Source organism: Sinohyriopsis cumingii, chromosome 9 (assembly GCF_028554795.1).
Source record: "Sinohyriopsis cumingii isolate HCF-2022 chromosome 9, ASM2855479v2, whole genome shotgun sequence".
NCBI classification, from domain to species: domain Eukaryota; kingdom Metazoa; phylum Mollusca; class Bivalvia; order Unionida; family Unionidae; genus Sinohyriopsis; species Sinohyriopsis cumingii.
Genome location: NC_142969.1, coordinates 122,005,095 through 122,022,477, shown reverse-complemented (window position 1 = coordinate 122,022,477; position 17,383 = coordinate 122,005,095). Strand labels below are relative to the sequence as shown.

Below are 17,383 nucleotides of genomic sequence, written 5' to 3'. Positions count from 1 at the left end.
ATATGATATGTCCATTCTTCGATCTTATGAGCTAAATCTTTTATCACATCTCTCTATGTCTTTATACCTAAAAATATTAATCGATCTCACGTTTTTCTTTCATTGTTCCCATACGGAATGTGAAGATAAAATCAGGAATTTTCAAAGCTTACCTTAACATTTATTTTCCACGTTATACCTTTACAACAGTTAAATCTCTCTCTCCCTCCCTTTCATTGCAATCTAGATCCATTCAACTGGAGATTAAAGGCAGTTTCTCTCCTAAGTAATAAATACCGCACTTGAAAACGAATACCTATGGAATGTTAGTTCGTTACACCCTCTGTATCCTCAAACCTAACAAACCTAAACTCATGAAGTTGGTATGTGGTTTCATCGTAAGGGGATAATTCAATTATATCCTAACAAAATCATTGTGACCTAACATTCTCCATTGCATACATTTTTTTATACCGAAGCAATACGTTTTATTACACCCTTGATATCTTGTAATCCAATAAGCCCCTACCGATGAACATCTGCATTTAGCTGTATGTAAAGAAGAATAATACAACCAGAAGAGAACTAAGGTACTACATCCTACTTCTCACGTGTAAATGACTACTGCATTCTCGGCAATCCCTTTTTTACAGTCACGATGTCGTTGAACCTATTTCTCGGACACACGAGTTATAAAGTATGGGGATTCAATTCCAGAAAAGCAAATGCACAAAAAGTAAGTCATTATAAAACCTGATGTTGACGCTTAAAGTGAATTTTCAGCTATACATTCTATACCCATCAAAGATATTACACTCTTTCACACCTGCGATTAAGAAAGTGGTATGTATACCAATCTAAAAGATAAGTGTTTAACCATTGAATAAATTGGTCTACATAACGTAAATTTAACGCTTGAAAAAGATTTGGTTTCCTTTTCAGTCGTCAGTTTTTTTTTTACCTCTTCTGTCATTTCAACACTACTAGACTAATCAAATTTTGCATCAATGATATCAGACTATGTACCTTGACACATATATAGGAGTAATGAATTGCAGTAGGTTTACTTATATAGACTGGGATCTCAGTTTGTAAAATTGTAAACCTTAGGCCAAACCATTTCATCCAAAGTAGACTGTAACAGCGTACACTAACAGACTCGTGTTAGCACTATTAAGACTTAGTCTGTCGGTAGCGTGGCCGAGCGGTCTAAGGCGCTGGTTTTAGGCACCAGTCTCTTCGGAGGCGTGGGTTCGAATCCCATCGCTGCCAATAATATTTTTCAATGCAACATAGGTAGGACTGGGTTCTAATTTTATTCAGTTTGATGTGATGTCGAACCGATGTCACTGATATTTCTAACTATGTCTGTGCGGTCATGAGATCTCAAACAACAAACATCGGGGTTTATCCTTTTCAATCAAAACGATTGTGTTCCTTTCTTAATAAATCACGTACAATTCTTATCTTGTGGCATCTGCAATTGTTGTTTGACGACCCCTTAGATAACAAAAGTAGTAACAATATCAAGACAATATCAAGGATCTTTTGAAAAGGAGAATGTTCATAAAAAAATGTCTTTTTTCTATCGATATGGTGACGATAGATTAATGTTTGGAGTGGTTGTAAAGATGCGGTAAAATAAGTTAATGCAACACTGTCTGGATGACATTGATGCGCACAAAAGGTAAATTACAAATTTAAAATTAAATTTTTTATTATTTTAAAAAATTGTTGGGAAAATTATCCTTCTTTATTTTATACGGTGCTAATTTTATCTAAAGTTCGTACAAAGAAAGTGAGAGTATTTAATTTAAAAAAGACTTCAATATATTATGTTAAACAGATATACAGTTTTATAATTGTTTGGTCTTTGTAAAGTAGGTAACACTTAATGGATGATTTTGTGCATTGATTTACCTTGAATTACATGCTTACAAAGACAATCCGGCACAGTGAATACAACAGGTTTTTTGAAATTTTACTTTATACTTTTGTTAATAAAAATACTTGGCAGCGGTGGGATTCGAACCCACGCCCCCGAAGAGACTGGTGCCTTAAACCAGCGCCTAAGACCGCTCGGCCACGCTACCTCTGTACAGGTTCGTAGAGAGTGACTAAAGCTCATTGTGTTATACCGACTCGCTACCTTTATACTTTCTTATCTGCCGTGTTTCGATATGTTACGAAGAGATATCTGTTCTAGTTAAAGGATAGGGTCGAGTGGGATGCCAGAGTGATATTTATAAGAGTATTTCTCTTGAACATTACACAGACTACACATCTTTCCCTAATGCGCTTCCTTCCCAGCACTCTGGTTTGATTTTCCTTTTCCTTTTTGTAATGTTGCATAACCTATTACTACAAATAGAGCCAATCATTTTTTCTTTTCCTTACGTAATCATTTTCATGTATGTTACGATCAATGGAACCTTCAGGATTGTCATTTGCACATGTACGTTGGACAGTCGCTGTGATGATTTGTCCCCTAAATGCCAAACTGAATACTGACGATATTGATATCCTTACTGTGTTTATAGATTTGAAGAAAAGAAATGCTTTTTCAGGTAGAGTAATTGAAGTATCACGCTTTGATTGAATTGTGTCTTTTAAGAATTCAAAACTGTATCGCGTTGTTGATTTACAGGATGAGAAGACATGTAAAATCAATATGATGTGTCCATTCTTCCGTCTTATGGGCTAAATCTCTTATTCAAATCTCTCTATGTCTTTGTCCGAAAACTAAATTCATCCATCCCGTTTATTGATTTTCTTCGGTCGGAGAAATCTCACGTTTCTTTCATTGCTCTCATACAGAATGTGAGATAAAATAAGGAATTTTGAAAGCTTCCCTTAACATTTATTTTCCACGTTATTCCTTTACAACAGTTAAATCTCTCCCTCCCTCTCTTTCATTGCAATCTAAATCCATTCAATTGGAGATTAAAGGCAGTTTCTCTCCTAAGTAATAAATATCGCACTTGAAAACGAATACCTTTGGAATATCAGTTCCTTACACCCTCAATATATTCAGCCCTAGAAAACCTAAATTCATGAAGCTGGTATGTGGTTTCAACGTAAGGGGATGATTCAATTATATCATAACTAGGTCATCGTGATATAACATTCTCCCTTGCAAATTCATAACTACAACTTTGTTACATCCTTGATATCTTGTAATCTAATAGGCCTCTGCCGTTGAACATTTGCATTTAGGTGTAGCTAAAGAAGAGTAATACAAGCAGAAGAGTGCTATGGTCGGGTAAATGAATATCACATTCTCAGCCATCCATTCTTTACAATCCCAATATCACTGAGCCTATTTCTCGGACACACGAGTAATTTAGAATGGGGATGCAACTAAAGAAAAGAAAATGCACACAAAGTAGGACCTTATAACCTAATTTTGACGCTTGAAGTGAATTTTCAGCAATATATTCTGGACCCCTCAAAGATATTGTACTATAAGCGTGTTAGTCTGTCGGTAGCGTGGCCGAGCGGTCTAAGGCGCTGGTTTTAGGCACCAGTCTCTTCGGAGGCGTTGGTTCGAATCCCATCGCTGCCAATACTATTTTTCAACGTACAATACTACTAAAGTATCTTTGATACTACATTTATGTTACACGTAGGACTATTTATTGGCTGGTACAAATTGCAACATTAGGTATCACTGGGTTCTAATTTAAGACATATTCTAACAAAAATATCAAGACGAGTAAATTTCATTGAATAGATGTATGGTTATTTAAAAGAATATTGTTGTTTGCATCGATATCGTGCTAACAGGGTAATGTTCAGAGTGGTTTTTATGTCTTGCATTCATACTGGTGAATTTAGATGAAATTGCTATAGCATGAGAATAATTATAACAGCTTTGCGAAATAGTATTCACCCTTTTGGGGATATTTAAAATCCTTACAAGGTTCAAGAATTTCAAGAGGACGCAGGCGCAATGCAGTAAATTCGATTTGTACAGAAAAATACTAAATTCATCTATCGCAAACCCATGAAAACCATTTGTTTTAAAGATGCTGTAAAAGGACTTAATGTAACACTGTTTGGATTACATTAAAGCGAAATACGAGTAACAGCCACAAAGAGTTGGTGAAACTATTCTTCCTATATTTCATACCGCGAAAATTTTAACCAAAGTTAGTAACAAATAGAGACAGAATATTCAACATTATCAAAAGAGATCCTTGAACAGTTCTTTTAGAAATCATGTACAGTGTAAGATGCACTGTTCGTTATAAAACAGGTAAAAGTGTATTGATCATTTTCTTCATTGATTTGCCTTGAGTTACCTGCTTGAAAAGAGACTGGCAAAGAGAATTGGTCAACGGTAGTTTTAAATGTCGCTTAGCTAAATTTGGTTTAATAAAAATACTTGGCAGCGGTGGGATTCGAACCCACGCCCCCGAAGAGACTGGTGCCTTAAACCAGCGCCTTAGACCGCTCGGCCACTCTACCTCTGTACAGGTTTGCAGAGAGTGACTAAAACTGCTTGTGTCATACATACTCGTTACCGTTCTACTTTCTCATCTGCCGTGTTTAGATCTTACGAGGATTTAAATGTGTTAATTAAAGGATATGGCCGAGTGGAATACCAGAGTGGCATTTATAAAGGTAGTTCTGTTTGATTCACACAGACTCTATATCTTGAATTAATGCGCTCCGTTTCAAGCACTATGGGTTAGTTTTCTTTTTTCTTTTGTAACGTGGTATGATCTATAACTGTCACTATAACCCATGATTTTTTTTCTTACTCACGTAATCATTCTCATGTATGTTATAAAGATTGAAACCTTCAACATTGTCATTTGTACCTGTACGTTGGATTGTTGCTGTGATGATTTGACCCATAAAGGTCAAACTTAATACGGACGATTATTAGATACTTACTGTGTTTATGCATTTGAAAAATAAACAAAAAATATTCTTTCAGATAGAGGAATGGAGTATTACGCGTTGACTGAATTTTATTTTTCCGAATTCAATACATTATCTCATTATTCATTTGCAGGATGAGACGACAAGTACAATAAATATGATATGTCCATTCTTCGATCTTATGAGCTAAATCTTTTATCACATCTCTCTATGTCTTTATACCTAAAAATATTAATCGATCTCACGTTTTTCTTTCATTGTTCCCATACGGAATGTGAAGATAAAATCAGGAATTTTCAAAGCTTACCTTAACATTTATTTTCCACGTTATACCTTTACAACAGTTAAATCTCTCTCTCCCTCCCTTTCATTGCAATCTAGATCCATTCAACTGGAGATTAAAGGCAGTTTCTCTCCTAAGTAATAAATACCGCACTTGAAAACGAATACCTATGGAATGTTAGTTCGTTACACCCTCTGTATCCTCAAACCTAACAAACCTAAACTCATGAAGTTGGTATGTGGTTTCATCGTAAGGGGATAATTCAATTATATCCTAACAAAATCATTGTGACCTAACATTCTCCATTGCATACATTTTTTTATACCGAAGCAATACGTTTTATTACACCCTTGATATCTTGTAATCCAATAAGCCCCTACCGATGAACATCTGCATTTAGCTGTATGTAAAGAAGAATAATACAACCAGAAGAGAACTAAGGTACTACATCCTACTTCTCACGTGTAAATGACTACTGCATTCTCGGCAATCCCTTTTTTACAGTCACGATGTCGTTGAACCTATTTCTCGGACACACGAGTTATAAAGTATGGGGATTCAATTCCAGAAAAGCAAATGCACAAAAAGTAAGTCATTATAAAACCTGATGTTGACGCTTAAAGTGAATTTTCAGCTATACATTCTATACCCATCAAAGATATTACACTCTTTCACACCTGCGATTAAGAAAGTGGTATGTATACCAATCTAAAAGATAAGTGTTTAACCATTGAATAAATTGGTCTACATAACGTAAATTTAACGCTTGAAAAAGATTTGGTTTCCTTTTCAGTCGTCAGTTTTTTTTTTTACCTCTTCTGTCATTTCAACACTACTAGACTAATCAAATTTTGCATCAATGATATCAGACTATGTACCTTGACACATATATAGGAGTAATGAATTGCAGTAGGTTTACTTATATAGACTGGGATCTCAGTTTGTAAAATTGTAAACCTTAGGCCAAACCATTTCATCCAAAGTAGACTGTAACAGCGTACACTAACAGACTCGTGTTAGCACTATTAAGACTTAGTCTGTCGGTAGCGTGGCCGAGCGGTCTAAGGCGCTGGTTTTAGGCACCAGTCTCTTCGGAGGCGTGGGTTCGAATCCCATCGCTGCCAATAATATTTTTCAATGCAACATAGGTAGGACTGGGTTCTAATTTTATTCAGTTTGATGTGATGTGGAACCGATGTCACTGATATTTCTAACTATGTCTGTGCGGTCATGAGATCTCAAACAACAAACATCGGGGTTTATCCTTTTCAATCAAAACGATTGTGTTCCTTTCTTAATAAATCACGTACAATTCTTATCTTGTGGCATCTGCAATTGTTGTTTGACGACCCCTTAGATAACAAAAGTAGTAACAATATCAAGACAATATCAAGGATCTTTTGAAAAGGAGAATGTTCATAAAAAATGTCTTTTTTATATCGATATGGTGACGATAGATTAATGTTTGGAGTGGTTGTAAAGATGCGGTAAAATAAGTTAATGCAACACTGTCTGGATGACATTGATGCGCACAAAAGGTAAATTACAAATTTAAAATTAAATTTTTTATTATTTTAAAAAATTGTTGGGAAAATTATCCTTCTTTATTTTATACGGTGCTAATTTTATCTAAAGTTCGTACAAAGAAAGTGAGAGTATTTAATTTAAAAAAGACTTCAATATATTATGTTAAACAGATATACAGTTTTATAATTGTTTGGTCTTTGTAAAGTAGGTAACACTTAATGGATGATTTTGTGCATTGATTTACCTTGAATTACATGCTTACAAAGACAATCCGGCACAGTGAATACAACAGGTTTTTTGAAATTTTACTTTATATTTTTGTTAATAAAAATACTTGGCAGCGGTGGGATTCGAACCCACGCCCCCGAAGAGACTGGTGCCTTAAACCAGCGCCTTAGACCGCTCGGCCACGCTACCTCTCTACAGGTTCGTAGAGAGTGACTAAAGCTCATTGTGTTATACCGACTCGCTACCTTTATACTTTCTTATCTGCCGTGTTTCGATATGTTACGAAGAGATATCTGTTCTAGTTAAAGGATAGGGTCGAGTGGGATGCCAGAGTGATATTTATAAGAGTATTTCTCTTGAACATTACACAGACTACACATCTTTCCCTAATGCGCTTCCTTCCCAGCACTCTGGTTTGATTTTCCTTTTCCTTTTTGTAATGTTGCATAACCTATTACTACAAATAGAGCCAATCATTTTTTCTTTTCCTCACGTAATCATTTTCATGTATGTTACGATCAATGGAACCTTCAGGATTGTCATTTGCACATGTACGTTGGACAGTCGCTGTGATGATTTGTCCCCTAAATGCCAAACTGAATACTGACGATATTGATATCCTTACTGTGTTTATAGATTTGAAGAAAAGAAATGCTTTTTCAGGTAGAGTAATTGAAGTATCACGCTTTGATTGAATTGTGTCTTTTAAGAATTCAAAACTGTATCGCGTTGTTGATTTACAGGATGAGAAGACATGTAAAATCAATATGATGTGTCCATTCTTCCGTCTTATGGGCTAAATCTCTTATTCAAATCTCTCTATGTCTTTGTCCGAAAACTAAATTCATCCATCCCGTTTATTGATTTTCTTCGGTCGGAGAAATCTCACGTTTCTTTCATTGCTCTCATACAGAATGTGAGATAAAATAAGGAATTTTGAAAGCTTCCCTTAACATTTATTTTCCACGTTATTCCTTTACAACAGTTAAATCTCTCCCTCCCTCTCTTTCATTGCAATCTAAATCCATTCAATTGGAGATTAAAGGCAGTTTCTCTCCTAAGTAATAAATATCGCACTTGAAAACGAATACCCTTGGAATATCAGTTCCTTACACCCTCAATATATTCAGCCCTAGAAAACCTAAATTCATGAAGCTGGTATGTGGTTTCAACGTAAGGGGATGATTCAATTATATCATAACTAGGTCATCGTGATATAACATTCTCCCTTGCAAATTCATAACTACAACTTTGTTACATCCTTGATATCTTGTAATCTAATAGGCCTCTGCCGTTGAACATTTGCATTTAGGTGTAGCTAAAGAAGAGTAATACAAGCAGAAGAGTGCTATGGTCGGGTAAATGAATATCACATTCTCAGCCATCCATTCTTTACAATCCCAATATCACTGAGCCTATTTCTCGGACACACGAGTAATTTAGAATGGGGATGCAACTAAAGAAAAGAAAATGCACACAAAGTAGGACCTTATAACCTAATTTTGACGCTTGAAGTGAATTTTCAGCAATATATTCTGGACCCCTCAAAGATATTGTACTATAAGCGTGTTAGTCTGTCGGTAGCGTGGCCGAGCGGTCTAAGGCGCTGGTTTTAGGCACCAGTCTCTTCGGAGGCGTTGGTTCGAATCCCATCGCTGCCAATACTATTTTTCAACGTACAATACTACTAAAGTATCTTTGATACTACATTTATGTTACACGTAGGACTATTTATTGGCTGGTACAAATTGCAACATTAGGTATCACTGGGTTCTAATTTAAGACATATTCTAACAAAAATATCAAGACGAGTAAATTTCATTGAATAGATGTATGGTTATTTAAAAGAATATTGTTGTTTGCATCGATATCGTGCTAACAGGGTAATGTTCAGAGTGGTTTTTATGTCTTGCATTCATACTGGTGAATTTAGATGAAATTGCTATAGCATGAGAATAATTATAACAGCTTTGCGAAATAGTATTCACCCTTTTGGGGATATTTAAAATCCTTACAAGGTTCAAGAATTTCAAGAGGACGCAGGCGCAATGCAGTAAATTCGATTTGTACAGAAAAATACTAAATTCATCTATCGCAAACCCATGAAAACCATTTGTTTTAAAGATGCTGTAAAAGGACTTAATGTAACACTGTTTGGATTACATTAAAGCGAAATACGAGTAACAGCCACAAAGAGTTGGTGAAACTATTCTTCCTATATTTCATACCGCGAAAATTTTAACCAAAGTTAGTAACAAATAGAGACAGAATATTCAACATTATCAAAAGAGATCCTTGAACAGTTCTTTTAGAAATCATGTACAGTGTAAGATGCACTGTTCGTTATAAAACAGGTAAAAGTGTATTGATCATTTTCTTCATTGATTTGCCTTGAGTTACCTGCTTGAAAAGAGACTGGCAAAGAGAATTGGTCAACGGTAGTTTTAAATGTCGCTTAGCTAAATTTGGTTTAATAAAAATACTTGGCAGCGGTGGGATTCGAACCCACGCCCCCGAAGAGACTGGTGCCTTAAACCAGCGCCTTAGACCGCTCGGCCACGCTACCTCTGTACAGGTTTGCAGAGAGTGACTAAAACTGCTTGTGTCATACATACTCGTTACCGTTCTACTTTCTCATCTGCCGTGTTTAGATCTTACGAGGATTTAAATGTGTTAATTAAAGGATATGGCCGAGTGGAATACCAGAGTGGCATTTATAAAGGTAGTTCTGTTTGATTCACACAGACTCTATATCTTGAATTAATGCGCTCCGTTTCAAGCACTATGGGTTAGTTTTCTTTTTTCTTTTGTAACGTGGTATGATCTATAACTGTCACTATAACCCATGATTTTTTTTCTTACTCACGTAATCATTCTCATGTATGTTATAAAGATTGAAACCTTCAACATTGTCATTTGTACCTGTACGTTGGATTGTTGCTGTGATGATTTGACCCATAAAGGTCAAACTTAATACGGACGATTATTAGATACTTACTGTGTTTATGCATTTGAAAAATAAACAAAAAATATTCTTTCAGATAGAGGAATGGAGTATTACGCGTTGACTGAATTTTATTTTTCCGAATTCAATACATTATCTCATTATTCATTTGCAGGATGAGACGACAAGTACAATAAATATGATATGTCCATTCTTCGATCTTATGAGCTAAATCTTTTATCACATCTCTCTATGTCTTTATACCTAAAAATATTAATCGATCTCACGTTTTCTTTCATTGTTCCCATACGGAATGTGAAGATAAAATCAGGAATTTTCAAAGCTTACCTTAACATTTATTTTCCACGTTATACCTTTACAACAGTTAAATCTCTCTCTCCCTCCCTTTCATTGCAATCTAGATCCATTCAACTGGAGATTAAAGGCAGTTTCTCTCCTAAGTAATAAATACCGCACTTGAAAACGAATACCTATGGAATGTTAGTTCGTTACACCCTCTGTATCCTCAAACCTAACAAACCTAAACTCATGAAGTTGGTATGTGGTTTCATCGTAAGGGGATAATTCAATTATATCCTAACAAAATCATTGTGACCTAACATTCTCCATTGCATACATTTTTTTATACCGAAGCAATACGTTTTATTACACCCTTGATATCTTGTAATCCAATAAGCCCCTACCGATGAACATCTGCATTTAGCTGTATGTAAAGAAGAATAATACAACCAGAAGAGAACTAAGGTACTACATCCTACTTCTCACGTGTAAATGACTACTGCATTCTCGGCAATCCCTTTTTTACAGTCACGATGTCGTTGAACCTATTTCTCGGACACACGAGTTATAAAGTATGGGGATTCAATTCCAGAAAAGCAAATGCACAAAAAGTAAGTCATTATAAAACCTGATGTTGACGCTTAAAGTGAATTTTCAGCTATACATTCTATACCCATCAAAGATATTACACTCTTTCACACCTGCGATTAAGAAAGTGGTATGTATACCAATCTAAAAGATAAGTGTTTAACCATTGAATAAATTGGTCTACATAACGTAAATTTAACGCTTGAAAAAGATTTGGTTTCCTTTTCAGTCGTCAGTTTTTTTTTTACCTCTTCTGTCATTTCAACACTACTAGACTAATCAAATTTTGCATCAATGATATCAGACTATGTACCTTGACACATATATAGGAGTAATGAATTGCAGTAGGTTTACTTATATAGACTGGGATCTCAGTTTGTAAAATTGTAAACCTTAGGCCAAACCATTTCATCCAAAGTAGACTGTAACAGCGTACACTAACAGACTCGTGTTAGCACTATTAAGACTTAGTCTGTCGGTAGCGTGGCCGAGCGGTCTAAGGCGCTGGTTTTAGGCACCAGTCTCTTCGGAGGCGTGGGTTCGAATCCCATCGCTGCCAATAATATTTTTCAATGCAACATACGTAGGACTGGGTTCTAATTTTATTCAGTTTGATGTGATGTCGAACCGATGTCACTGATATTTCTAACTATGTCTGTGCGGTCATGAGATCTCAAACAACAAACATCGGGGTTTATCCTTTTCAATCAAAACGATTGTGTTCCTTTCTTAATAAATCACGTACAATTCTTATCTTGTGGCATCTGCAATTGTTGTTTGACGACCCCTTAGATAACAAAAGTAGTAACAATATCAAGACAATATCAAGGATCTTTTGAAAAGGAGAATGTTCATAAAAAATGTCTTTTTTATATCGATATGGTGACGATAGATTAATGTTTGGAGTGGTTGTAAAGATGCGGTAAAATAAGTTAATGCAACACTGTCTGGATGACATTGATGCGCACAAAAGGTAAATTACAAATTTAAAATTAAATTTTTTATTATTTTAAAAAATTGTTGGGAAAATTATCCTTCTTTATTTTATACGGTGCTAATTTTATCTAAAGTTCGTACAAAGAAAGTGAGAGTATTTAATTTAAAAAAGACTTCAATATATTATGTTAAACAGATATACAGTTTTATAATTGTTTGGTCTTTGTAAAGTAGGTAACACTTAATGGATGATTTTGTGCATTGATTTACCTTGAATTACATGCTTACAAAGACAATCCGGCACAGTGAATACAACAGGTTTTTTGAAATTTTACTTTATATTTTTGTTAATAAAAATACTTGGCAGCGGTGGGATTCGAACCCACGCCCCCGAAGAGACTGGTGCCTTAAACCAGCGCCTTAGACCGCTCGGCCACGCTACCTCTCTACAGGTTCGTAGAGAGTGACTAAAGCTCATTGTGTTATACCGACTCGCTACCTTTATACTTTCTTATCTGCCGTGTTTCGATATGTTACGAAGAGATATCTGTTCTAGTTAAAGGATAGGGTCGAGTGGGATGCCAGAGTGATATTTATAAGAGTATTTCTCTTGAACATTACACAGACTACACATCTTTCCCTAATGCGCTTCCTTCCCAGCACTCTGGTTTGATTTTCCTTTTCCTTTTTGTAATGTTGCATAACCTATTACTACAAATAGAGCCAATCATTTTTTCTTTTCCTCACGTAATCATTTTCATGTATGTTACGATCAATGGAACCTTCAGGATTGTCATTTGCACATGTACGTTGGACAGTCGCTGTGATGATTTGTCCCCTAAATGCCAAACTGAATACTGACGATATTGATATCCTTACTGTGTTTATAGATTTGAAGAAAAGAAATGCTTTTTCAGGTAGAGTAATTGAAGTATCACGCTTTGATTGAATTGTGTCTTTTAAGAATTCAAAACTGTATCGCGTTGTTGATTTACAGGATGAGAAGACATGTAAAATCAATATGATGTGTCCATTCTTCCGTCTTATGGGCTAAATCTCTTATTCAAATCTCTCTATGTCTTTGTCCGAAAACTAAATTCATCCATCCCGTTTATTGATTTTCTTCGGTCGGAGAAATCTCACGTTTCTTTCATTGCTCTCATACAGAATGTGAGATAAAATAAGGAATTTTGAAAGCTTCCCTTAACATTTATTTTCCACGTTATTCCTTTACAACAGTTAAATCTCTCCCTCCCTCTCTTTCATTGCAATCTAAATCCATTCAATTGGAGATTAAAGGCAGTTTCTCTCCTAAGTAATAAATATCGCACTTGAAAACGAATACCTTTGGAATATCAGTTCCTTACACCCTCAATATATTCAGCCCTAGAAAACCTAAATTCATGAAGCTGGTATGTGGTTTCAACGTAAGGGGATGATTCAATTATATCATAACTAGGTCATCGTGATATAACATTCTCCCTTGCAAATTCATAGCTACAACTTTGTTACATCCTTGATATCTTGTAATCTAATAGGCCTCTGCCGTTGAACATTTGCATTTAGGTGTAGCTAAAGAAGAGTAATACAAGCAGAAGAGTGCTATGGTCGGGTAAATGAATATCACATTCTCAGCCATCCATTCTTTACAATCCCAATATCACTGAGCCTATTTCTCGGACACACGAGTAATTTAGAATGGGGATGCAACTAAAGAAAAGAAAATGCACACAAAGTAGGACCTTATAACCTAATTTTGACGCTTGAAGTGAATTTTCAGCAATATATTCTGGACCCCTCAAAGATATTGTACTATAAGCGTGTTAGTCTGTCGGTAGCGTGGCCGAGCGGTCTAAGGCGTTGGTTTTAGGCACCAGTCTCTTCGGAGGCGTGGGTTCGAATCCCATCGCTGCCAATACTATTTTTCAACGTACAATACTACTAAAGTATCTTTGATACTACATTTATGTTACACGTAGGACTATTTATTGGCTGGTACAAATTGCAACATTAGGTATCACTGGGTTCTAATTTAACACATATTCTAACAAAAATATCAAGACGAGTAAATTTCATTGAATAGATGTATGGTTATTTAAAAGAATATTGTTGTTTGCATCGATATCGTGCTAACAGGGTAATGTTCAGAGTGGTTTTTATGTCTTGCATTCATACTGGTGAATTTAGATGAAATTGCTATAGCATGAGAATAATTATAACAGCTTTGCGAAATAGTATTCACCCTTTTGGGGATATTTAAAATCCTTACAAGGTTCAAGAATTTCAAGAGGACGCAGGCGCAATGCAGTAAATTCGATTTGTACAGAAAAATACTAAATTCATCTATCGCAAACCCATGAAAACCATTTGTTTTAAAGATGCTGTAAAAGGACTTAATGTAACACTGTTTGGATTACATTAAAGCGAAATACGAGTAACAGCCACAAAGAGTTGGTGAAACTATTCTTCCTATATTTCATACCGCGAAAATTTTAACTAAAGTTAGTAACAAATAGAGACAGAATATTCAACATTATCAAAAGAGATCCTTGAACAGTTCTTTTAGAAATCATGTACAGTGTAAGATGCACTGTTCGTTATAAAACAGGTAAAAGTGTATTGATCATTTTCTTCATTGATTTGCCTTGAGTTACCTGCTTGAAAAGAGACTGGCAAAGAGAATTGGTCAACGGTAGTTTTAAATGTCGCTTAGCTAAATTTGGTTTAATAAAAATACTTGGCAGCGGTGGGATTCGAACCCACGCCCCCGAAGAGACTGGTGCCTTAAACCAGCGCCTTAGACCGCTCGGCCAAGCTACCTCTGTACAGGTTTGCAGAGAGTGACTAAAACTGCTTGTGTCATACATACTCGTTACCGTTCTACTTTCTCATCTGCCGTGTTTAGATCTTACGAGGATTTAAATGTGTTAATTAAAGGATATGGCCGAGTGGAATACCAGAGTGGCATTTATAAAGGTAGTTCTGTTTGATTCACACAGACTCTATATCTTGAATTAATGCGCTCCGTTTCAAGCACTATGGGTTAGTTTTCTTTTTTCTTTTGTAACGTGGTATGATCTATAACTGTCACTATAACCCATGATTTTTTTTCTTACTCACGTAATCATTCTCATGTATGTTATAAAGATTGAAACCTTCAACATTGTCATTTGTACCTGTACGTTGGATTGTTGCTGTGATGATTTGACCCATAAAGGTCAAACTTAATACGGACGATTATTAGATACTTACTGTGTTTATGCATTTGAAAAATAAACAAAAAATATTCTTTCAGATAGAGGAATGGAGTATTACGCGTTGACTGAATTTTATTTTTCCGAATTCAATACATTATCTCATTATTCATTTGCAGGATGAGACGACAAGTACAATAAATATGATATGTCCATTCTTCGATCTTATGAGCTAAATCTTTTATCACATCTCTCTATGTCTTTATACGTAAAAATATTAATCGATCTCACGTTTTCTTTCATTGTTCCCATACGGAATGTGAAGATAAAATCAGGAATTTTCAAAGCTTACCTTAACATTTATTTTCCACGTTATACCTTTACAACAGTTAAATCTCTCTCTCCCTCCCTTTCATTGCAATCTAGATCCATTCAACTGGAGATTAAAGGCAGTTTCTCTCCTAAGTAATAAATACCGCACTTGAAAACGAATACCTATGGAATGTTAGTTCGTTACACCCTCTGTATCCTCAAACCTAACAAACCTAAACTCATGAAGTTGGTATGTGGTTTCATCGTAAGGGGATAATTCAATTATATCCTAACAAAATCATTGTGACCTAACATTCTCCATTGCATACATTTTTTTATACCGAAGCAATACGTTTTATTACACCCTTGATATCTTGTAATCCAATAAGCCCCTACCGATGAACATCTGCATTTAGCTGTATGTAAAGAAGAATAATACAACCAGAAGAGAACTAAGGTACTACATCCTACTTCTCACGTGTAAATGACTACTGCATTCTCGGCAATCCCTTTTTTACAGTCACGATGTCGTTGAACCTATTTCTCGGACACACGAGTTATAAAGTATGGGGATTCAATTCCAGAAAAGCAAATGCACAAAAAGTAAGTCATTATAAAACCTGATGTTGACGCTTAAAGTGAATTTTCAGCTATACATTCTATACCCATCAAAGATATTACACTCTTTCACACCTGCGATTAAGAAAGTGGTATGTATACCAATCTAAAAGATAAGTGTTTAACCATTGAATAAATTCGTCTACATAACGTAAATTTAACGCTTGAAAAAGATTTGGTTTCTATTTCAGTCGTCAGTTTTTTTTTTACCTCTTCTGTCATTTCAACACTACTAGACTAATCAAATTTTGCATCAATGATATCAGACTATGTACCTTGACACATATATAGGAGTAATGAATTGCAGTAGGTTTACTTATATAGACTGGGATCTCAGTTTGTAAAATTGTAAACCTTAGGCCAAACCATTTCATCCAAAGTAGACTGTAACAGCGTACACTAACAGACTCGTGTTAGCACTATTAAGACTTAGTCTGTCGGTAGCGTGGCCGAGCGGTCTAAGGCGCTGGTTTTAGGCACCAGTCTCTTCGGAGGCGTGGGTTCGAATCACATCGCTGCCAATAATATTTTTCAATGCAACATACGTAGGACTGGGTTCTAATTTTATTCAGTTTGATGTGATGTCGAACCGATGTCACTGATATTTCTAACTATGTCTGTGCGGTCATGAGATCTCAAACAACAAACATCGGGGTTTATCCTTTTCAATCAAAACGATTGTGTTCCTTTCTTAATAAATCACGTACAATTCTTATCTTGTGGCATCTGCAATTGTTGTTTGACGACCCCTTAGATAACAAAAGTAGTAACAATATCAAGACAATATCAAGGATCTTTTGAAAAGGAGAATGTTCATAAAAAATGTCTTTTTTATATCGATATGGTGACGATAGATTAATGTTTGGAGTGGTTGTAAAGATGCGGTAAAATAAGTTAATGCAACACTGTCTGGATGACATTGATGCGCACAAAAGGTAAATTACAAATTTAAAATTAAATTTTTTATTATTTTAAAAAATTGTTGGGAAAATTATCCTTCTTTATTTTATACGGTGCTAATTTTATCTAAAGTTCGTACAAAGAAAGTGAGAGTATTTAATTTAAAAAAGACTTCAATATATTATGTTAAACAGATATACAGTTTTATAATTGTTTGGTCTTTGTAAAGTAGGTAACACTTAATGGATGATTTTGTGCATTGATTTACCTTGAATTACATGCTTACAAAGACAATCCGGCACAGTGAATACAACAGGTTTTTTGAAATTTTACTTTATATTTTTGTTAATAAAAATACTTGGCAGCGGTGGGATTCGAACCCACGCCCCCGAAGAGACTGGTGCCTTAAACCAGCGCCTTAGACCGCTCGGCCACGCTACCTCTCTACAGGTTCGTAGAGAGTGACTAAAGCTCATTGTGTTATACCGACTCGCTACCTTTATACTTTCTTATCTGCCGTGTTTCGATATGTTACGAAGAGATATCTGTTCTAGTTAAAGGATAGGGTCGAGTGGGATGCCAGAGTGATATTTATAAGAGTATTTCTCTTGAACATTACACAGACTACACATCTTTCCCTAATGCGCTTCCTTCCCAGCACTCTGCTTTGATTTTCCTTTTCCT

At 35.4% G+C, this 17,383-nt stretch overlaps 14 non-coding genes across 14 annotated transcripts; 7 read left to right on the top strand and 7 right to left on the bottom strand.

Annotated features, from left to right (window-relative positions):
• Window positions 1-1,169: 1,169 nt before the first annotated feature.
• On the top strand, window positions 1,170-1,251 carry Trnal-uag (transfer RNA leucine (anticodon UAG)). Its single transcript has one exon. It is a non-coding gene; the product is annotated as a tRNA-Leu (tRNA).
• Window positions 1,252-1,990: 739 nt separating this feature from the next.
• On the bottom strand, window positions 1,991-2,072 carry Trnal-aag (transfer RNA leucine (anticodon AAG)). The gene has a single exon. It is a non-coding gene; the product is annotated as a tRNA-Leu (tRNA).
• A 1,390-nt stretch (window positions 2,073-3,462) lies between these two features.
• Window positions 3,463-3,544, top strand: Trnal-uag (transfer RNA leucine (anticodon UAG)). The gene has a single exon. It is a non-coding gene; the product is annotated as a tRNA-Leu (tRNA).
• An 823-nt stretch (window positions 3,545-4,367) lies between these two features.
• Trnal-aag (transfer RNA leucine (anticodon AAG)) lies at window positions 4,368-4,449 on the bottom strand. The gene has a single exon. It is a non-coding gene; the product is annotated as a tRNA-Leu (tRNA).
• A 1,745-nt stretch (window positions 4,450-6,194) lies between these two features.
• Window positions 6,195-6,276, top strand: Trnal-uag (transfer RNA leucine (anticodon UAG)). The gene has a single exon. It is a non-coding gene; the product is annotated as a tRNA-Leu (tRNA).
• Window positions 6,277-7,014: 738 nt separating this feature from the next.
• On the bottom strand, window positions 7,015-7,096 carry Trnal-aag (transfer RNA leucine (anticodon AAG)). The gene has a single exon. It is a non-coding gene; the product is annotated as a tRNA-Leu (tRNA).
• A 1,390-nt stretch (window positions 7,097-8,486) lies between these two features.
• Trnal-uag (transfer RNA leucine (anticodon UAG)) lies at window positions 8,487-8,568 on the top strand. Its single transcript has one exon. It is a non-coding gene; the product is annotated as a tRNA-Leu (tRNA).
• An 823-nt stretch (window positions 8,569-9,391) lies between these two features.
• Window positions 9,392-9,473, bottom strand: Trnal-aag (transfer RNA leucine (anticodon AAG)). The gene has a single exon. It is a non-coding gene; the product is annotated as a tRNA-Leu (tRNA).
• A 1,743-nt stretch (window positions 9,474-11,216) lies between these two features.
• Window positions 11,217-11,298, top strand: Trnal-uag (transfer RNA leucine (anticodon UAG)). Its single transcript has one exon. It is a non-coding gene; the product is annotated as a tRNA-Leu (tRNA).
• A 738-nt stretch (window positions 11,299-12,036) lies between these two features.
• On the bottom strand, window positions 12,037-12,118 carry Trnal-aag (transfer RNA leucine (anticodon AAG)). The gene has a single exon. It is a non-coding gene; the product is annotated as a tRNA-Leu (tRNA).
• Window positions 12,119-13,508: 1,390 nt separating this feature from the next.
• Trnal-uag (transfer RNA leucine (anticodon UAG)) lies at window positions 13,509-13,590 on the top strand. The gene has a single exon. It is a non-coding gene; the product is annotated as a tRNA-Leu (tRNA).
• Window positions 13,591-14,413: 823 nt separating this feature from the next.
• Window positions 14,414-14,495, bottom strand: Trnal-aag (transfer RNA leucine (anticodon AAG)). The gene has a single exon. It is a non-coding gene; the product is annotated as a tRNA-Leu (tRNA).
• A 1,743-nt stretch (window positions 14,496-16,238) lies between these two features.
• Trnal-uag (transfer RNA leucine (anticodon UAG)) lies at window positions 16,239-16,320 on the top strand. Its single transcript has one exon. It is a non-coding gene; the product is annotated as a tRNA-Leu (tRNA).
• A 738-nt stretch (window positions 16,321-17,058) lies between these two features.
• On the bottom strand, window positions 17,059-17,140 carry Trnal-aag (transfer RNA leucine (anticodon AAG)). The gene has a single exon. It is a non-coding gene; the product is annotated as a tRNA-Leu (tRNA).
• Between the last annotated feature and the right edge of the window lie 243 nt (window positions 17,141-17,383).